This window comes from Mesocricetus auratus, unplaced genomic scaffold (assembly GCF_017639785.1).
Source record: "Mesocricetus auratus isolate SY011 unplaced genomic scaffold, BCM_Maur_2.0 Super-Scaffold_100008, whole genome shotgun sequence".
Classification (NCBI taxonomy): Eukaryota; Metazoa; Chordata; class Mammalia; order Rodentia; family Cricetidae; genus Mesocricetus; species Mesocricetus auratus.
The window spans coordinates 58323583-58345879 of record NW_024429192.1 but is presented as its reverse complement, the minus strand read 5'-3'; the positions used below and the strand labels follow the sequence as shown (position 1 = coordinate 58345879).

General features: G+C 47.6%; 1 protein-coding gene, 1 long non-coding RNA gene and 1 pseudogene across 4 annotated transcripts in view; 2 read left to right on the top strand and 1 right to left on the bottom strand.

Moving 5' to 3' along the window:
- The first annotated feature begins 2616 nt into the window (after positions 1-2616).
- Positions 2617-3168, top strand: LOC121142058 (annotated as a pseudogene).
- Positions 3169-8278: 5110 nt separating this feature from the next.
- LOC121141960 lies at positions 8279-9904 on the bottom strand. Its single transcript, XR_005878946.1, has 3 exons — positions 9519-9904; positions 8581-8756; positions 8279-8374 (listed from the first exon to the last, which is right to left on the bottom strand). It is a non-coding gene; the product is annotated as an uncharacterized LOC121141960 (long non-coding RNA).
- A 3198-nt stretch (positions 9905-13102) lies between these two features.
- The window catches only part of Tnk2 (tyrosine kinase non receptor 2), a 40008-nt gene continuing 30813 nt past the window's right edge, over positions 13103-22297 (top strand). The window contains exon 1 of one of the 3 annotated variants that reach the window (XM_021228044.2): positions 13103-13747. The gene's annotated coding sequence lies outside the window, so the exon portion shown is untranslated. Of the gene's footprint in view, positions 13757-22297 lie in introns of all 3 variants that reach the window. The other 2 variants (XM_021228045.2, XM_021228043.2) reach the window with 2 other exon arrangements.

Here is a 22297-nt window from a genome sequence, read left to right as displayed (position 1 = left end):
AGTCGTCACAGAAGAACCCATCGTGACGTGACGTGGCAGCAGGTGGCACGGTGGACGAGGCCATCTGACCTCACAGACTGATGCCAGTGACACCATACTCCTCCTGTGGCACACCGTCCCCAGAAATACTGCACCCCCTAGGACTTCCCAAACAGTGCCACCAGCCAGGGGCCGAGTGTTCAGACGCTGAGACTGTGGAGGAGGTTCTCATACAAACCAGCAGCGTATGTGTGTGCACCATGCTCATTTGTGTACATGTGTATGGAGCTGCATATTTACATATGTGGAGGCCAGCATGTTCCTCAGACGTGGCCACCTTGGTTTTTATTTTCCACAGTCTCTCATTGGCTTGGTACTTATCAAGTAGGCTGGGCTAATAGCTGGCCAGGGAGCCACAGATATCTACCTGGAGAAGGAGCTGAGAGTTCTACTTCTGGATTGGCAGGCAGCGAGAGAGTGACACTGGGCCTGACTTGAGCATTTGAACCCTCAAAGCCCACCTCCAGGTGACTCACTTCCTCCAACCAGTCCACATCTACTCCAACAAGGCCACACCTCTTAATAGTGCCACTCCCTATGAGCCTATGCAGGGCCATTTCCATTCAAACCATCATACCCATTAAGAGTGTACATTCCAGTATATGGGTAACACAAATTGGACTTTGAGGGGGCCGGGGGAGGTCACAGAGGTGAGGGGGGTGGGTATGGGAGGACCTGGAGGTGTGATCAACGTTCATGATGTGAAATTCCTAGATATTCAATAAAAATATTTTTTGAGAAGTGTATGTTCAGGTCTGGAGAGATGATTCAATGGTCAAGAGCACTTGTTGCTCTTGCAGAGGACCTGGGCTTGATTCCCAGGACCTACACGGTGGTTCACAATCATCCATAACTTCAGTTCCAAGGGATCCAATGCTCTCTTCTGACCTCCCTAGGCACCAGACACACATGTGGTACACAGACATACATGATGTTTACCGCCGTATTTGGTATGTATGGACCTGAGAGCGAGGTGCCTAAAAAATGAGGGAGACCATCAGACAGTTCATACTCTGCGAGTTAAAAGGGCTCACTTGAATGAGGTGTGCAATCACAAGAACAAGCTACACATGGCAAAAACACGATTTTCTGTGGAGGCACATGAGTGTAACAACAGCTGACAGAAGCTCACTCCTATCTGCTGCACCTGGGGGCAGCGTGGGAACACATTCCAAGACTAATTCTGTGTTCTGAAGACACTGCGGTCACAAGACTTGTTTTCTTGGAGTTTTCTCACAAACACTCAAAGTTCTCACGTGACATCATTCTTGGACTGTGTTCTGACAACTTGTTAACATAAAATAAGCCTTTAAAAGATTTAAGAGAGTATTTCTTTTCTTGTTTTTTCGATACAGGGTTTCTCTTTAGCTTTGGAGCCTCTCCTGGAACTCTCTTATATATACAGGTTGGCCTCCAACTCCCAGAGATCTGCCTGCCTCTGCCTCCTTAGTGCTGGGATTTAAAGAGTACACCATCACCACCACCACCACCATCACCACCACCACCATCACCACCACCACCACCACCACCACCCAGATGAGGATTTCTTTAAGCCCAGATTCAGTTTTTGTTCTTTTAGGGTGCCTTCATGGGACAGGGCTAGGGGTGTTGCAGTTGGTAGTGTGCTCGCCTGACATGTGTAAAGCCCTGGGACCCGTCCCCAGTGATTCATACACTGGGTGCTGGGGTGATGGCACACCCAGAACTCAGAAGTTTGAGGCAAGAGGTTAAGAAGTTCAAGACCATCCTCAGCTACCTAGAGTTTAGCCGCAAAAAGACAACCTGGATCGGAAATCAATGCCCGGCTCAGAGCAGCCTGAGGTCCCTGGTTAGTGCTGTTTCTGCCTGTCCACAAGTATATTGGTCAGGGTTCTCCGGACTCACAGAACTTACAGAATGAATCTCTCTATATTTCAAAAGGGGATTCATTGAAATGCCTTACAGACTGCAATCCCCCTAATCCAACAATGGTTAGCTGTGAATGGAAAGTTCAAGGATCTAACAGTCGCTCGGTCCTCCGAGGTTGCGTATCTCAGCTGGTCTTCTGTGTATGATGGGGTCCAGAAGAAGTAGGCCGCCATGCCAGTGCAGGACTGGATGTGCTAGCAAGGGCAAGCAGGCAAAGAGCGCAAGCGTCCTTCCCCTGTGTCCGTGTGTAGACTTCCAGCAGAAGGTGTGGCCCACACTAAATGTGTGCCTTCCTGCCTCAAGAGCTAGATTAAAGGTGTGAGTCTCCTTCCTCCAAGGTCAGGACTACAAGTGGATTCACCCACTTCAAACCAAGCAGAAAATCTCTCTCAGGTGTGTTCTCCATTTCTGGATTACAGCTCATTCCAGATACAGTCAAGTTGACAACCAAGAATAGCCTTCACTTTAATCCCAGCACTCGGGAGGCAGAGGCAGGCGGATCACTGTGAGTTCGAGACCAGCCTGGTCTACCGAGCAAGTTCCAGGGCAGCCTCCGAAGCCACAGGGAAACCCTGTCTCGAAAAACCAAAAAAGAAAAAGAAAAAAGAAAAAAGAAAAAAAAAGAATAGCCTTTACACCTAGTGTGGGGGATTTCTTTGCAAACTTCTTTAGCAAAACAAAATGTGCCTTCCCATGGTAGGCCTGGCTATGGCAGGAAATGAAACAGTTCTGTACAAACTGAAGCTGGCTGAGGTCGTGACCACTGTTCTCATCACTGGCTCCCACCTGGAGGCCACTGGGGTAAATAGCATCGTCTTCACTGTGTGGGATGCCGGTGACTTGGGACAAGGTCCAGCTAATGTGGCCCCACTACTTCCAGAACACTCAAGGTTTCATATGGTAGTTGACAGCAATGGCAGAGAGCGTGTGAATGAGGCCCATGAAAAACTCATGAGATTGCCGGCCAAGGATGGGCTCTAAGATACTGTTCTCCTGGTATTTGCCAACAAATACCACAATGCCAAGAATGTGGCCAAAATCACAGATGAGTTGGGGATGCACTCTCTACAGGGACAGGCACATCAGGTCACCTATGCCACCAGCATGGCTGGGCTTTATGAAGGACTACGGCAGCTGTCCAATCAGCTCAGGCCCAGACCACTCTCTCCTTATTTCCTCCTCTCTGTCTTCTGCTTTCCTTTCGTGGAGCAAATGATGTGACTCTGTGGTCAATTGAGACAGCTTCTGGTACCCCTGTGCAATATGGCTTAGCTTCTTTTTTTATTGTAAAAAGAAAAGTCAACTCACTCTTAGTGCCAAGTGGGGATTTTGGTGTCTGAGTGCCTGGCCTCTGGAAGGCAATGGGCTGAAGATTGGTATGTGAATCTGCTGGTTGCTTTTTAAAACACACTCAATGTATTTTTAAAAATAATTAAACAAGACAGTCAGGGGCTGGAGAGATGGCTCAACAGTGCTCACTGCTCTTGCAGAGGACCAGAGTTTGGCCTCCAGCAGCCCATGCCAGGCAGCTCACAGCCACCTGTTAACTCCAGCTCCAGGGGATATAGTGTCCATTTCTGAACTCTGTAGGCAAACACACACACACACATACACACACACACACACACACACACACACACACACACACACACACAAACAAATGAAAACAAAACTGTAAAGCGATGCTAAAAGGCTGGGCATGGTCCAATATGCTTTTAATTCCAGCACTTGGGGAGCAGAGGCAGGAGGAGCTCTGTGAGTTCAAGGCCAGCCTGATCTACATAGTGAGTTCCAGGAGAGCTAGGACTACAAAGAGAGAGATCCTGTCTCAAATACATAAACGAAAATAAATAAATAAAGCGATGCTAGATGTTGCATGGTGTTCACCAGAGAAGAATGCTCTGACATGGGTTTAACTCAATAGCAAGTCTTTATTAGCTAACTGCCAACTACAGAGGGTGTTAGGGATCCCAGTGTAGCTCTGAGCCTTTCCCAGGGTGGGCTTTTAAGCACAAAACCATGTCTTGGGGTGATACACTTCAGTTAACAAGAACAAGTTGGTCAGAAGCAGAACTACAGAAGCTAAAAAGCAAGGTTAGTACATTAGAGACTTTCCCAGAACGGCATGGACTTTGATGGATTAGGTCTTTGTTTTAGTTTTGGCAGGAGGGGAATGGTACCTCCAACACGGAGTTAGTTGTACTAAGGTCTGGGGCCTGTTACACTAGAGAAGAAAACTTTGATACATAGAAGGGTGACTGTGCCTAGTACAGCTTTTGCCATATAGCCTGAAGCTAGTCCATGGGGTTGGCTATTTTCCTGTGGGAGTGAACTACCATCCACTTCATGGTCACAATGGAGCCTTCATGACTTGCTTATCTTTGGGTCACCTGCATTCTATAGTATTGTGTTTGTAGTCATGCTCATATGACTACCTAGGGGTGAGCTGGAGACCTCTGTGAGGTGCAGGGCCCAGCCTTGTCTTTGATTAATGAATGACTGGGCAGCAGAATTCCCAGCTTGCTCTTAGACATACTTGGAAATGCTGCCAGGAGGCCTGAGTCTCACCAGCAAGAACACATGCAAGCTGGGAGGCTTGGTTCACTCAGAACCAAATCCTTGAGTGTGCTATCTCTACCTGTGAAGCAGTTTCTTCCCTCAGCCTGAAAGAGTCTGATTTACTGACTGGCTTAGTTAGGGTTTCTATTGCTGTGAAGAGATACCATGACCAAGGAAACTTTCTAAAGAAAATCTTTATGCCAGAAGAGGGGACCAGATCTCATTACAGATGGTTGTGAGCCACCATGTGGTTGTTGGGAATTGAACTCAGGACCTCTGGAAAAGCAGTCAATGCTCTTAACCTCTGAGCCATCTCTCTAGCTCCATGGAAAATCTTATAAAGGAGAATGTTTAATTGGGGTGTCTTGCTTACAGTTTCAGAGGTTTAGTCCATTCATCATAGTAACATGGCAGCATGCAGGCAGACTTGGTGCTGGAGAAGGAGCTGAGAGTTCTACATCTTGATCTGCTGACATCAGGTAGTAAACTCTATCACTGGATATAGCTTGAGCATATGAGACCTCAAAGCCCATGCCCACAGTTAAATACTTCTTCCAACAAGCTCACGCCTTCTAATAGTGCTACTTCCTATGGGGGTCATTGTCTTTCAAACCGCCACCCTGACCAAGGATGTCCTCTACGCTTTTTTCCTTTGTATATGTTAAGCACTGAAGAAGCTGGGGCTGTTACATTTATCTAGGGAACTGTAGGCAGGGTTTTCTGTCCCACCAGCTAGCTCCCAAATAACCACACAGAGACTTATTATTAATTTTAAATGCTTGGCCCATAGCTTAGGTTTGTTACTAACTAGCTCTTACAACTTAAGCTAACCCACATTTCTTATCTACGCTCTACCATGTTGCAGCACCTTTTTTCAGCATAGTATGTTTATCTCCTGCTTCCTCTGCATCTCCAGGCAACTCCACCTTCCTTCTTCCCTGCAGTCTTTTTGTCCACAAGTCCCACCTAACCTCTTCCTGCCATTTAGCCCTTTATTAAACCATTCCGAGTGACAAATCTTCACAGTGTACAAAGGGATTATTTCACAGCAGGAAACCTCAGAAATGGTTTACTTGGGCATTGTGGACCTTTCCACTGCTTTCAATAAACAATTAGTAATCAACCAGTAAGCAGACAAACACAGGACACCTGTGTAATCTTTTCCTCTTCATTCAATAACCTAGAGGTGCCTCTGGGGACCTGTATCAATCTGTTTACCCTGCAGACAGCCTCCTGAGCTTGAGCAGCTGCCCTGATTGTCCCAGCTGGTGTTCCTCTTGGCCTTACCACCAACACTAAGTCGTCTTGGATGTCTAACGTGACATTCCAGGAACTTTTTGTCTTGTCAGGGACACATGTCAGCACCCTCACTTTTGCTGTCCACCACCCTGATTTCTGACACGCTGATCACCTTGTCTTCTGGAAGCCCGATTTCCTAGAGTGGTAACTCACAGACCTGTGTCAGCTTCTATTTTCACACTGTTGACCCCTGGGTACCTAATTTCCCACTGTGTTGCTGTGGTGAATCAATCCCCGTAGGTTTTACCCCGCAGTGATTTACCAAACACATGGGGATTACTAGGGAGCAGCCATAAAGTTGTTAAGTAAGAGGGAATGTGATGAAATCCAGGTTTTAGGAAGATTAACCAGCAATTACCGAGAAGGCAGAGAGTCTGAAGTCAGCAAGGTCATCCGGAGAACACTCCTGGTAATGACACCAATCAGGGGTGTGGATGTGGCAGTATTATCTCTTCTAATCCTTACATCCCTCCAAGAGAGGATCTGAGAAACACGCTGCCTGGGCTGGAGAAAGTGTCTTCCACTCATCACATCGGGCATGTCAAAGGTGTGTGGCTACCATCTGAATGAATGCTGCCGGAGGGAAAGCCTGGGCTTCAGACACGGGATCTCTCTAGGTGTCCTGAAGCCGGTGAAGCAAAGCAAGAGGATAGAAGTCATGGGACCGAGGCACTGCTGTGGTGCTGAAGGAAGAACTGGCTAAAAGAAGCCACCGAAAACCAGAGTCTGACCAGGCAGCGGTGGCGCACGCCTTTAGTCCCAGCACATGGAAGGCAGAGGCAGGCTGATCGCTGTGAGTTTGAGGCCAGCCTGGTCTACACAGTGTGACCCTGTCTCAAAAACAAACAAACAGAAACAGAATTTGTTTTCTGGGTCAGTGAGAGAGCCTTGGGGTGGAGTGAGATGCTGGATTTGCATTCCGGATGTTGCTAACGCCTCAGATCCATGTGACCAAATAGAAATGCCCTGCAGTAAGCTGAACATTGTTAGGGAGATTGCCAAGGGTGCAGGGAGAGCTACATATGTGAATCTAAATACCTCAGGTGTAGTAGGGTGGCAGAGTGGAAACAAGCTTTCTAAACTAGAGAGGGAAGCCAAAAGAGATGGTAAGAATGGGCTGGCCTGGGATGGGCACTATGGGGCAGCAGGAGAAACAGTGAACGAAGGATTGTGTGGTGTCTCCATTTCAACTGAGGACAGCTGAGCAGAGAGAGGTGCCGCAGAAAGAAGAAAAAGAATACCCCACGGACACTCAGAACAGTGGGGTCTGATTAGTCTTGAATTTCCAAAAGTTTCTTTGTTGTTTGTTTTGCTTTTGATCGTGTAGTTTTGCTGTATGAAACAGTGTTTCTTATAGTCCAGGTTGGCAGAGGATGACCTTAAATTTATCCTCCTGCCTCTACCTTCCAAGTGCTGGGATTGCAGGCAGGGCTCATCACACCCAGTTTTCTCAGTGCTGGGGACTGCATGTTAGGCAAACAACAATGCTACATCCCCAACTGCTTGATCCTGACAATGCCTGACACTGCTGGACCACAACTGGACAGTTGGTGGAGCATCAGCCTAACTCTAGTTGTCCAGCAGAGGGCGTCAGAACTCAGGGCTCCTAGGTATTTCCTTTAGGAATACAGCCCATGTTGACCTCAGGGTTTAAAATCTTTGGACGTTTCTGGCTCTTACGCCAGCTGGGCAGAGGAGGCAGGCATGTGGGAGAAGCTGGCAGCAGACCGCTCCTCCCTATGCCCTAGTATAGTTTTGAAAACTGAATTCCCCGGGGGCGTGTGAACAGGGCCTGCTGAGTATCAGCTCCCAGGAGCTCTGACCTACTGATAGGTAAGGGCACAGTCTGTTCTTGGTTCTGAGAGGGTCTGGCCTGGGTTATTAGACACTCCCGTGCCTAGGGAACCATCAGAGTTCCTTCCTTCACCTTCTTCTAATGACCTTTTCCTGACTCCCCTTTGCTTTTGTCCCATCCAAGCATTGACTCTGATACCAGCATCTCATTTCCTAGGGACCTCAGTTCAGAGTTGTTCCAGGCAAGGGCGCAAAGACCAAAATATCTGTTCTCTCTGCCTCCCTACCCAGTTTCAGCAAACATGCTGGCATCACCTGAGGAGCTCTTAAAGGCGCTCGAGTTGAAAGCTGAGATGCTCTGGGAATGGAGGTATAGGTTGCAAAGCCTGAAGAGCCCACACACCCCTGATTCCACATAGTAGAGGGAGAGAACCAACTCTGCCCCTTGTCCTTTGGTCCCTGTGTATGTAAATTTGTGTACTTACTCACACATACCTGTAGAAAAAAAAGGAAGCCAGAGATGCTGAATTCTATGCCAGAGATCACAATTTAGTTATGCCAGGGTACACAATATTGTTTACATTTTTTTTGAGAGAGATGGCTTAGCAGTTAAGGATATTGATTGCTCCCAGCACCAACATGGCAGTTTGCAAACATCTACAACTTCAGTTTCAGGGGATCCAGTGCCCATTTCTGACCTCCTCAGACACCAGGCACACATGGGGCGCATATACATACACAGAGGCAAAACACTGGGGCACATCAATAGATAAACCTAGAACAATCAAAAATAAAAATACAAGCACTCGGGAGGCAGAGGCAGGCGGATCTCTGTGAGTTCGAGACCAGCCTGAACTACCAAGCGAGTTCCAGGACAGCCTCCAAAGCCACAGAGAAACCCTGTCTCGAAAAACCAAAACAAAACAAAACAAAAACAAAAACAAAAAAAACAAAAATACATTGTTTCCCATGGACCAGTACCTGAAAATTCGATGGAAATGTCAAGCCTCCGATTACCTTTCCAACCTGCTGAACGCAAATCTGCCTCTCTCAACAAGATGCCCAGGTGACTATGAATCGCTGCTCTAGTTAATACACCATTCCCTTCACTCATAGCTGTGCCATGGCAATGACTGTCTGAAGCTTTTCATTGTGACCTACAGAAAAAAACAGATTTTTACATCAAGAATCAGAACACATTACTATATATATATATATGTATATATAATTAAAATGCCATAAAAACAATATGCTCCCTCCCTATGCCACACACTCATCCATTCCACAGACATTCTTGGCATCTGTGTTGTGTTAGGCATTATTCCAACTGCGTGTGCATAGAAGAAAAATTCATGTTGTGGTGGAGTTTATACTTTGCTGGGGCGGGGAAAGGAGAGTGTTAGGCGGTCAAAAAATAAGCCATGAATATGAAAGGCATGCTGGAAGATTAGTAAATCCCTTTATTAAGAAACGTCTTGAGGAAGGCTGACTAGAGCTGGTTACATTCCAGAACTCTGATGTGAATGCCCTTGAGAAAGGCCAAAGCTTTTGGATTTCTCTGGGTCCATTTTTGTACATTTTGTATTTTAAATAAGAAGTCAAAACAAGCTCTGTTTTGGTATTGTCATTTGATTTTTTAAAAAAGCCAAAGCAATTTTCACTGGATTAAATTCAGGTCCTGCTGGCAGCCTGCAACAGTGGTTTTACAACCTTGCTCTATTCAGAAAAATAAGGGGGTGGGTGACAAAAAACAAAACCTTGGGGGCTGGAGAGATGGCTCAGAGGTTAAGAGCACAGACTGCTCTTCCAGAGGTCCTGAGTTCAATTCCCAGCAACCACATGGTGGCTGACAACCATCTACAATTCAATCTGGTGTATATGTAATAAATAAATAAATTTTAAAAAACAAAAAACAAAACCTTGGTACAATGATTCCATAGCATCTTCCAAGTTTGGGCTGAGTATCTGTCTGCAGGTGTGAGCCAGGGTGCCTGTCACCCCTGCTTGGCCTTCTTTCTCAGAATGGAGATTCTTCAGGGAACCACTGACCCTGGAGCAGGTTGGCACACTCTGTTTTCAACTAGACCCGACAAGCCCTTCTCCCTGCAGAGTCACTCTGCTGTAGGCAGCTCTCTTAAAGTTCCAGGTCTGGGGAGAGTCTGGGTCAGGCACCTCCTGAGTCTCCTGAGCCTTCAGCTCCTCATCAGAAGCTCATTTCCTCCATTATGCCATCAGCTACCCTGGTGACAGAAATGTCCCAGTACAGTTCCAGCACTGGACGCCCTGGTGAAGAAGAGAGCAGGACAGAGGAAGCAGGAAACTTCCGGTACTCTCAGGTAACCATGCACTGGGGATGTGTGAGGGGCACAGATCTTGCTCTTGTGGGTGATTGGAGGAGAGAAAGAAGAAAGTGGGGATGAGTTTCCGTAAGAGAATTACCTATCAGGACCTTCCGGATGGAGCTGTGTTGACCCCTTGCTCTGTTTGATTTGGAGCTGGATTTACTGGCAGGGGCACTTTGGCCAAATCAGTTGTTTGCATCTATTGACCACGAAATCTAGTAAGTCCCGATGTTTCCCTGCAGCACAGCCCCTGCACTGTTTTATTGTGCTTGAGTGGTTCAGAGAACGGACTATGAAGTCAGACAGTGAGGTTGATTTCTGGCTTTACCACTGTGGACTGAGTTGTTCTGAACAAAGTCACTTAGCCACACAAGGCCTCCATTCTATCACTGCAACCTGAGCATGGGCGCTTGTGGCTGTGGGGTGAGAGGAGAATGAGGCAGACTTCAAGGCTGCGCTCATAGGCTCTGCAGATCCTAGCCGCTGCCATTGCTGAGGCATACAGTACCAGGAGGTGAGGACAGAGTCTCTATCAAATGAGCTTGATGAAATGATTCAGCATGTTTCTCTGTTCACCTCACAGAGCAAGCCACCACCACCCAAATCCACCCAGACCAGGCTCTGTCTAGCTTATGTGGAACTCATCTTCTTTCTGGTTGTCCTACCTATCCACCTCCTTGGCCATAGCCTTTGATCTCAGTGCTGGACAAGTAAAGTGCAAAACACCACCAAGGCCACCTGCCCACTCCTGAAAGCCTAGCACTTAGGAGTCAAGGGCTGATGGGGAGGAAAATCAAGCTTATTAAAATGCTTACCTTCTGATGAGATGAATAGAACTATCATCCCCCCAAAATGATTAAGTGCACAAAAGAGCTGCTATCATCATCATCATCATTTATATATTTAATTTTGTTTTTGAAGATAGAGCTTATCTGTATAAGCCTGGCTGTCCTGGAACTCACTCTGTAGACCAGACTGGCCTCAAACTCACAGAGATCCACCTGTCTCTGCCTCCTGAGTGCTGGGATTAAAGGTGTGCCACCACCTTTTACAAGAAAAGAATAAAAGGGGACTGGAGAGATGGTTCAGCAGTTAAGAGCATTGGCTGCTTTTCCAGAGGACCTGGGTTCAATTCCCAGCACCCACATGGCATCTCACAACTGCCTGTAACTCCAGTTTCAGTGGATCCGACTCTCTTCACAGACACTTGAAAGACCAAACACAAATGCATATGAAAAGAAGAAAAAAATTAAAAGAAAAAAGGGCAGGTCCTGGTAAGGGACCAGAAGAACTCCTCCTCATCCAGGTTCTTTTCCTGCTTCTTTCTTCCTCCTGCCCCCTCCCTCTCTTCCTTCCCTTCCTCTCCCTGTGGAACATCTGGCCTTAACTGTCTGGAGTTAGTTCCTGTAATTTGTTAGACATACGACTTTTCTGCAAGTTAAGACTCCTAGCATTTTGCATGTTTTTTGTTAGGTGACGCACAGGCCTAGAATAAGGACTTTATCAGAGGGTCACCAAATGTGGAGTTTGTGAACCTAAAGTATCAGTCAACATCTTAATCATTTAGGGTTAGCTTGACTGGAAAGCCAAGGCTCACCCCCCCCCAAAAGGACCGTTGCTTACTCCTCCCCTCATGGCTGGTCGTCATCCTTATTGTCTTATGCCCACTTTATAGATGAGGTGAAGACGATGATGGGGCTCAGGGGCACTGAGCCTGTGGGTTCTAGGTCTCACTGTTCAGGCCTGCTCCCATTTGGATTAGATCACGTTGCATTGGCATTGAATTCCACTCTGTTTTTGTTGTTGTTGTTGTTGTTTGTTTGTTTTGGTTTTTCGAGACAGGGTTTCTCTGTGTAACAGTTCTGGTTGACTACTCACTCTGTAGACCAGGCTGGCCTCGAACTCACTGACATCTACCTGTTGCTGCCTCCCGAGGGGATTAAAAGTGTGTGCCCCCACCACCCGGCCCCACTCTGGTGTTTCTTCCTGGGGAGAGAAGGGCTGCACACTTGCAAGGAAAGAGAGGAAGGAACAGGGAGGGCGGATGGATGGGTTGCTTGGGTGCACTTTCTACACAAACTCCCTTGTTCTGGAATCCCTCCTTTGGTCCCCAGGAAAGAATGGTCCAGTTTTTGTTTTTGTTTTGTTTTTTGGTTGTTGTTTGTTTTCGTTCTGTCTGGCTGCTAGATCAAAGCAGAAGCACTTGAGAACAGGTGGAAGTAAATCTGCAGCAGCTGAACCGCCACTAGAATATCAAACACTCAGGAGGCAGTGACAAGGTGCATTACGAGTTCGAAGCTGGCTTGGGCTGCATCCTGAGACCCAGTCTCAGCATGTCACCCCTCCCCCATTCAGAAGCTTATTCTAGGACTTCCGCTCACATGACTTTGTTTATCCTAAGTTTTCACCTTTCTTTCAGTCTCGTGTGTATGTGTGTGTGTGTATGTGTGAGAGAGAATGTGAGTGTGAGCGCGCGCGGGCAATAAAGGGTCAGGCCCCTTTAAGAGGGCGGAGCCACTCCAGTGGGCCCCACCCCCCGGGGCGGCGCAGGCGCGCGCGGGCTCTGGGAACCCGGCTGGAGGGCCGCCGGCTCGCGGGGCCGCAGCACCTGCGGCGCGGCGCCGGGGTGGCCGTGGTTGACTGCGGGAGGCGGGGGCCGGACGCCGGGGCCCCTCAGCCCTCTCGGGGCCGAGGCGGAAGCCGCGGGGCGGGGGCGCGCAGGGCAGCACCATCTGGAGGGGCGGGAGCGCGCGGCCTCTGGGGGGCAGGCGCGTGCGCGGCGCGGCGGGCTCGGGGGGTCGCCGGCGGGGGGCGCAGGAGGAGCGTGGCGGGGTGAGCCCCGCGCTGCCGGAGCAGCAGCCGGCGCGCGTCGGGCGGCTCAGCTGGGGCCCGCAGCTTCTCCGCGGGCTGAAGCTCGGCGTGGAGGAGCAGGGCGGGGTGGGTCCGGCGGTGCAGGAGGAGGGCGGCGTGGGGCTGGGGGTGCAGGAGCGGGGCGGCCGCGGTCACGAGCCCAGCCTGGGGGTGGTGTGGGGGCCGCCCGGCGCCGCGGACTGGAGGCGCCCGGCGCGCTGGACGGGCTCTGCCGGCGGGCCAGTGGCGCAGGAGGAGGGCCTGGGGCCCCGGAGGCAGCAGCAGGAGAAGGGGGGAGGCGGCCCCGCAGTGCAGGAGCGCGGCGAGGCCCGTGCCGGGGTGCAAGAGCGCGGGGAGGGCAGCCCACGCAGGCTTCTGCGGCAGCCGGAGGAGCTGCCCGAGTTGGCAGACGGCTCCTGCCCGCACACGGAGGAGCTCGAAAGTTCGGACGAGCGCAGCTGGGAGAGCTGCGGGCACCTGGGCAGGGAGGCGGTAGTCCTGGGAGCATCCCCCGCGAGTGGGGACAGACTCGAGCTGTTGGGGAGGGCCAGGCCTGTGGGACCCCGGGGGCCTGAAGGAGAGGGTCGCTGGGGGGTGCAGGAAGCAAATTGGCTGCCCGGGGTGCAGGAGGGCCAGGTTGCGTGGGCTGTTCAGGAAACGTATCTGAACGGTAAAGGGTCCCCAGGGCGAGAGGAATTCCAAGAGGGACACAGGACCCGCAGGCGTAGACGGCGGAGGAGGTGGTAATATGCAAGCTACCTCGCTGACATCAGTAGTCATCCAGTGCGAAGAGTAATGCAGGAGGGTGTAAGGGTTTGGGGAGCAGAAGAGCGCTGTGAACCTGACCTTTGGAAGCCATTGCCGGAGGGTAGGCACTGGCCTGCAGGATCCTCTCTGCTACCTCAAGTTTGAGCATCCTGGAAGCTGTGTCTGCCTCGGGGTAGCTGAAAACTCAGGTAAGAAAGGTCAGTTTTGTTCTCAGCTGGAGTTGATGTGTTTGGAAGCACCGGAGAATGGGCTCCTAACAGCATTCTACTAACCCGGGGAGCACCCCCACACACACACACACACACACACACACACACACACACACACACACACACACACACACACACACACACACACACAGAATCTAGCAGCTGCTGTAGTCGAGTAGTCACCTCTTTCAAGTCCTGACGGGATGTGAAACCGTTTGAGTGGCTGAGGGAGAGGAGGGCGGGGTAGCCCCAAGGCTAAAGTTGGAGGGAAGAAGTCATCCCCTCTACCTGTCTGCTGGCGGAGGTGGGTGTGCCTCCGTGCAACAGCTGGCTGCTGTGCAGTCTGTGTTGGTGGCCTCACATCCTCCAGAAAAGGGAAGTGGGTAGTGTTGCATTATCAGTGCCTTATCTTGTGGTCCTGTGGGTCACGTGAGGGTGGCAGTCAGTAGTGACTTGGGCACGAGCCTGACCTGCGTCTGTCACACGGTTTTGTCACGGTTGACTATGCTATGGGCCAAAGGTATCGGTAGAAGAGCAGAGCAATTGGTGAGGTCTTCTCCAAAAGCAGCGAGAGGAGGGTGTACCAGCGGCTGCCACCCCCTCTTTGGCCCAGGCCAAAGTGAATGTGGACGGTGGCAAATAGGAGGCTGTGGTAGCCTATGCAGCCCCTTCCCACCCCCACCAGCCCCTAGGCTTTCTTGTCACAGCCTGGAGGTGGAGCCTACAAGGGCCAGGGTCAGTGACTGACACACGAGCCCACCAGCTCCTTCCTGATCCACGGTGGGCTTAGCGGGCAGTTTATAGACTCTTTCTTTCCCAGCCCTGGCAAGAGTTCTTGCATCTCTGCCCCACCAGTGGGGATCGATCCAGAGTTGCTGTCTCCGAGCCTTAACTGGGAATGTCTGCTCCAGCCCACCGTGTGTCTGTGAGTCAAATGACTCTCATACCCCGGTTCTGAACCAGCCTGGGTGGAGAGAGGGTTCTCCTGTGGTGGTGGCTAGGACTGGCAGAGGAGCCGGTTTGCCGGCTCTGGCAAGCTCAACCTGTCTGTCAGCTTCCTCTCGTCTAACATTCTGACACCGGAAGTTTAGCTGCTGTGTCCATGGTGCCACGCGCTCCTGGAATGACTAGAAAGGTTCTGGCTCACTGGCTTCAGTGGAGAGAATTGTGCTCTAAGTCTTCACACTTAGGGTGACTTTCCTGAACTTTCGGATGAACAGGAGAACCACCTGAGCTTATAGTACCTATCGTTTTGTGTGAATGGGAATCAAATAGTGACTTTTTAGAGTATGGCTTCTTTCTCTTTTTTTTTTTTTTTTTTTTTTTTTTTTTTTTGGTTTTTCGAGACGGTTTCTCTATGGTTTTGGAGGCTGTCCTGGAACTAGCTCTTGTAGACCAGGCTGGCTTTGAACTCACAGAGATCCGCCTGCCTCTGCCTCCTGAGTGCTGGGATTAAAGGCGTGCGCCACCACCGCCCGGCTGAGTATGGCTTCTTTGACTCAGCATCATTATTTCAAAACTCACTCATGTTGTTACATGTATCGTCAGTTCATTCCCTGTCATTGCTCAGTCTTGAATGGGTATGCCATTGTCTTTAGATCTATGTACCTGGTGATGGGTAGGTTTCAGACTTGGCATTACAGATATAGCTTCTTTGGATGATTGTGTTAGTCTTTGTGGATATATGCTTTCATTTCTGCCAGGTAAGTTCTTAGTACTGGAATGTTTGCATCATATTGTAGGTGAACATTTATTTAATCTTTAAGGAACTTCTAGACATCACATAACCCCATTAGTAGCTGTCATATTTTCATAAACCAGTTAAAATAAATTTAAAATGTTTGTTAAACAAATGAGAAAATAATATTAAAAATAAATAGCTGGCCATGTGTCATGTACCTGTAGCCCCAGCTACTTTGGGATGTTGAAGCAAGAGACTTACTTGAGCCCAGAAGCTAAAAACCAGCCTTAGCAACATAGCAGTACCCTAGCTCAGCAAATAAACAGCACCCCCCCAAGAGAAAATCCCAGACCTACCAGATAGGCTGTTTTTTGAAGTGGTTGAGCAATTTTATAAACCCACTATACATTGTATGGTGGTATTTTTTAGACATCTAGGAGGTCTATAGTGTATCTGATATGACGTGATTAGTGTTCCCTTAGTGACTAATGTTGTCATCTCTTCATGCACTTATTGGGTGGGGTGTCTATTCACATTGGTCACCCATTGTTCAGTCTTCTTTTAAATTGTTTTAAAGAATTGTATTCAGCATGTAAATGTTTTATCAGATGCATAATTTGTAGATAGTTTCTTATAGTTTATGGCCTGAATTTTAGACATTCTTTCTTTCCCTTTCTCCCTTTCTTATCCTCTTTGCTTCTTTTAAAAATTACTTATTTTTATTTTGTATGGGGTGGTGTTTTGCGTGCATGTCTATGTGAGTATGCCAGATCCCCTGGAACTGGAGTACAGACAGTTGTGAGCTGCCATGTGGGTGCTGGGAATTGAACTTAGGTCCTCTGGAGATCCACCACTTCTCTTAATTGCTGAGCCATCTCCAGCCCCTTGCTGTTGTTTTAATTTAATTTTATTTACATTCATTTACTTAATGTGTGTATGTTCATATTTGTGGAAGCCAGAGAAAAACCTTTGGGAGTCAGTGTTCTCCTCCTACGATGTGGGTCTAGGAATCCAACTCAAGTGCCTCTACCCAGTGAGCCATCTTGCTGGACCTTTTATTTTCTTTTTATCTTTATACAGGATCTTATGTATCCCAGACTTCAAGCTCCCTCTGTAGCTGAGGATGACCTTGAACCAGTCTGGTGCACTTGTGGTAGAGACAACTGTCTAGATTAGGTTATCTTTTGCCACCTATGGGATCCAGATCTTGAACTCAAATTGGCTTTCAGTTCTCAAGCCTGCATCGGTGCTGAAACTCCAGATGGGTATTGCACCTGGTGACCGTTGATGTGGAGCCTGAATCCAGAAACCTCCCCAAACTGACTTAGTTCTAACACCTTTTAGCTTTTCTTTGGAGGATCCACTGCATTTTCTTGGTAGTCTCCATGTTATCGGCTAGCAAAGACAGTTTTGTTTTTCCTTTCTGACCCCTGTGCTTGTAATCTGTTTCCTTTTCTTGCTGGTTCATAATGGCTGTGTCATGTGGTAGATACCTCAGTGCTGATCCCAGAGGAAACCATTAATTTAAATCTTTCACCATTTAACATGCTGTTAATTGTAGGTTATATTTTTTATGTACAAAATGGATCAGTTTGAAAACTCTCCATCTGAGCCTATTGGTGAGAGTTTTAATCATAATGATTGTTGGGTTTTCTGTTTTGATTCATTAACATGAATTACATAAGAATCAAGAATACACACACACACACACACACACACACACACACACACACACACAGATTTTTCTACCTGTAAGGAATTTGTTAAGGTTTTTGTTTTACTGTGTTTTTTTTTGTTGTTGTTGTTGTTGTTTTGGAGGTTGGGCATCTACAACCCAGAATGGCCTTGAACTTGTAGCTTCAGCTGGTCTTGAACTCTGTGCAGACCTCCTGCCTCTGCTTTCCTAGTGCTGGGATTACAGGTATGTACTACCACACCTGGATTGTTAAGATCTTTTGTGGAGTCCGACATAGTGTTGCATGCTGGTAACCTCAGCACTCAGGAGTTTGAGGCAAGAGGACCAGGGTAGCCTGGGCTGTATATGGAGCGACACTCAGTGTCCAAAAAGGACTTGTGCATCTATGTTTAGAGATGGCTTTTTTTGCATGACTGCAGCATTCATCGTATGCCTCTTTTACTTATTATATTTTACCTTCAAGTGATATTAGTATAAGAACCTTAAATGATATGCTTTCACTTATCCCTCTTATAAACCCCATACTACGTCGATACTGGTTTGTTTAAACACTCAATGTATCTTTTAAACTGTTGTAAATAATAATGAAAAAATACTCTAATTATTCGTGCTGGTGAGAGCAGGTGCTCTCCTGGTATGTGCAGTACTGTTCCCTTCTTATTTTGGGTGGTCCTTTCCCCTGGTCCTCACAGGCATGAAAGTGGTGCCCAGTGGATCCTCGAAGGGACCTTTGGCACAGATCTCTGGGGCTGTCTCCTTTCTGGCATTCTCTCAATTGTAAGCACCTGAATCTTCCCTGGTGTCTGTGCCCCAGCTTCTCAATTTAGGACATTTTAGATCTCATTTTGCTCAGGCTAGCAGCTCTTTATTTTCTTCCTTTTTAGATTTTACTTATCTTTATGCGAATTGCATGAGTGTTGTGGCTGCATGTATGCTGTATACCACACGTGTGCCTGGTGCCCATCAGAGGTCAGAGGGAGGCATCTTGATTCCCTGTAACTGGAATTACAGACAGTTGGAAGCTGCTGTGTGGATGCTGGGAACCTGACCCAGGTCCTCTCTCTGTAAGAACACCAAGTGCTCTTAATGGCCAAGCCATCTATAGCCCAGCCCCCTTTTGCAAAGAATTTTATTGTCATACTTTTTTACTCCCTTGAGACAGGGCTTTATTATGTATTCCTGGTTGGTCTGATATTCACTCTGTAGACCAGGCTGACCTTGAACTTAGAGAGATCTATGAGATCCATTTGCCCCTGCCTCCCAAGTGCTGGGATTAAAGGTGTGCATCACCATGCTTGACTTTTATTTATTTATTTTTAAGCTCATTTGACACATTCAGTTATGCAAAGAAAAATGTATGCATAAAAAGAGCCACACTGTTCTATTACTAAACACAGAGCAGTGGTTGAAATAGAGAACTGTAGAGTGGGCTTCAGGATTTAATGCAAAAACACCCTGTACAGAAAGGTTTCAGGCTTCTAACCAAACTGAATCTCCAGTATTGTGGTGCTTTAAATAAAAATGGTCCCCATAGACCCATTAGGAGGTGTGGCCTTGGTGGAGGAAGTGTGTCGCTGGGGGTGGGCTTTGAGGTCTTAGAATCTCACACCAGGTCTGGTGTCTCTCTCTCTCTTCCTGCTGTCTTCTGATCTGGATGTAGAACTCTCAGCTCCTTCTCCAGTACTATGTCTGCCTTACTCTCCACCATGATGACAGTGGACTAAACCTCTGAACTGTAAGCCAGCCCCAATTAAATTCTTTCCTTTATAAGAGTTTCAGTGGTCATGGCGTCTCTTCACAGCAATAAAACCCTGAGACAAGTATTAAACAAACATTTCTTTTTTTTCCTGAGATAGGGTTTCTCTGTGTAGCTCTGGCTGTCCTGGAACTCACTCTGTAGACCATACTTGCTTCTGCCTCCACAGTGCTGGTATTAAAGGCATGTACCCTGGCTGACCAGGGTCTCATTATGTTGCAATTGTTCAGGAGATAACAGCTTATCATAGGGGTGGGGAAGGCATGGTGGCATGCTTCAGGAAGTAGAGACCACTTGGGCTGGAGTTGGGGCTGTGAGTCCCTGTTTCCTCTAGCTAGACCCTGTCTCCTAAAGGTCCCACAACTTACCAAAATTGCATCACTATCTTCCTCCCCTTGACGGTTTTGGTAGCACATATCCTCTGTAGTGTCCTGGAGAGGAATGAGTATGAGCCAGCGATTGAGACTACACTGACCTATACTTACTCAGTTGGAGGTTACGTGACTATAGAGATCTAGGTCAGAAACTGCTTCCCTTCCATATCTTGAGGGTGTGAGCCTTTAGGTTTCAGAGTTTGTGCTTATGTTAGTCACTTTATCATTGTGGTAATTACCTAAGGAAACCAACTAAAGGGATGGAACACTTTGATGGTTTCAATCTGGTCTTGGCCGGTTCCATGGCTTTTTGGCTATAGTGAGGCAGTCTGGCATGGCAGAGCAGTGCTTCCAACTTCATGGAGGTAGGAAAATAGGCAGGAAGGGACCAGTGTCAAAAGCGTACCCTCAGGGACATAATTCCTCTAGCCAGGCCCATCTTTATCTACTGTCCTCAAATTATGACTTCATCAAATGATTAATTCATTGACTAGGTCAGACACAACATGATCCAGTCACCTTTCCATAGCTCCACAAGCTGGTGACCAAGCCTTGACACAGGAGCCTTTCTGGGAACACTTCACATCCAAACCACAAGAGTGTTGAAGTTTAAGGTAATATTGGGCCTTTATGTGGTGTGAAGAGCTGTTGAAACTAGACTGCCTCATTAGCTAGTTCATAGCTCAATGGAAGATAGTTTCTTTCCAGAAAGGAATGACTTGTCGAGACTTGGAGGTCTGTGATTAAAAGGTGTTTTTGAAAATTCAGGATAAATGCAGGAATCTAAGAAGGGGGGAGATTCTCAGAATAATTATCTTTGCATGTTATCAGTTCTTCTCCACTGATGTTAATGAGATGTGACATTTAGAATTATCTGAATAACAAGTAGGTCTGCAAGCTTATTTTCATGACATGGAGAATATTTTTAAAAAGCATGCCATGTCGGGGCTGGAGAGATGGCTCAGCAGTTAAGAGCACTGGCTGGTCTCTCTGAGGACCCAGGTTCAATTCCCAGCACTCACATGGCAGCTTATAACTGTAATTCTAGTTCTAGAGGATCTGGCATCTTCATACAGACATACATGAAGTCAAAACACTAATGCCCCCCCCTCCTTTTTTTTAATTTATTGTGTATACAGCCTTCTGCCAGCATGCCAGCAGAGGGCACCAGATCTCATTCAAGGTGGTTGTGAGCCACCATGTGGTTGCCGGGAATTGAGCTCAGGACCTCTGGAAGAACAGTCAGTGTTCTTAACTGCTGAGCCATCTCTCCAGCCCATGTACATTTCTTTAAAAGTGTGTCATATTAACAATGGATGCAGTATTTGAAAATGGATTGGTTTGACCAGAACAAATGATTGTGGTTCTTAGCCCGAGTTCAGATCCATTTGAAGAGGCTTCAAGACTGCCTAGACCAATTTGATTAGAATAATAGGGCATGGAGCCTCAGTGTTGATATTTTCATAGCACCCAGATGATTCTAATTCACAGCTAGACAAAGAAACCCTACTCTGGAGCTAGGAGAACCTTGCTTTCAGATAGTATTTAGTGGAGCAGTGGCAATGATGTCTCTCAAGAGCTTGTTAGAAATTCAGACACAGCTGGGTGGTGGTGGCGGTGGGAGCTTCAGGGGGTGGTGCACAAAGAGCCAGGCAGATTCTTGAGTTTGAGGCCAGCCTGGTCTACAGAGTTAGGTTCCAGGATAGCCAGGGCTACACAGAGAAAATCTCAAAAAACCAAACAAACAAAAAAGAAAGAAAAGAAAAAGGAAAAAAATGCAGAAAATGTTTTAAAGTCAGCCTTCTATCTGTGAAGTTAGAACCTGCATTTGTGACTGTGTGTACGTTAGATTTAAAAAACAGTGACCTATATTTAGGCATGCCTGCTGTGAGTTGGGAGTGGGACTATTCACTCTTTTCTGCTTTCTTTTTCTTTTCGTGTGTGTGTGCGTGTGTGTGTGTGTGTGTGTGTGTGCATGTGTGTGTGTGTATGTGTGTGTGTGTGTGACAGTGAGAACATACATGTGTTGTACATAGTACATGTGTGAAGATTAAAGAACAACCCTAGTCTTCTACCTTATTTGGAGACAGCATTCTCCTTTCGTGGGATGCTGGGTGTGCCACTCTGACCAGCCCAGTGTCCAGGGATTCTCCTGTCTCATCCCACGTTGCTTGCCTGGCTTTAAGTGGGTTCTGGGAGATTTGGACTTCTTTTTTTTTTTTTTTTTTTTGGTTTTTCGAGACAGGGTTTCTCTGTGGCCGGACTTCTTTTTTGAGACAGTTTCTCTGTGTAGCTTTGGAGCTTGTCCTGGCATTCTCTGGTGACCAGGCTGGTTTCCAACTCACAGAGATCTGCCTGCCTCTGCCTCTTAAGTGCTGGGATTAAAGGCGTGCACCACCACCATCCAGTGAGATTCAGACTTTATTTTTAGATTTATTTACTTATGCATACAATGTTCTGTCTGCATGTAAGCCTGCAGGCCAGAAGAGTGCATCAGAGTGAGCCACAATGCGGTTGCTGGGAATTGAACTCAGGACCTCTGGAAGAGCAGCCAGTGCTCTTAACTTCTGAACCATCTCTCCAGCCCGAGATTCAGATTCTTTATGCAGGGTTAGGTCCTTGCACTTTTGCAGCCATCTACCTGGCCCACTGCCTGCTTTAAAGCATGCAAGCACGCGCGCGTGCGTGCGCACTCAGGCACACATGCGGGCGTGTACTTGTCTGGAGGTCAGAGATAGCTTGTTTAGGTTGGTGCTTCTTCCACTCTGTTTGCTAGGGTCAAACTGAGGCTTGACCTTAGGTGACCAGGCTGGGAGACTGGCATGCGCTTTAACGGTTGAGCCACCTCCACAACCCAGTTGTTTTTGAAACTTTGTTACCCTGGTTTAAAAACAAAAACTCCTGTTCTTATTTTGTGGATACACTTTATCAATTTGAGTATTTTGCTGAGAGTTATCTGTGTGAAGGTTTGGCTTTCCTTTGTTACTTGGTAAAATTTTGTTGTCTGCTTCTAATCAAGGAA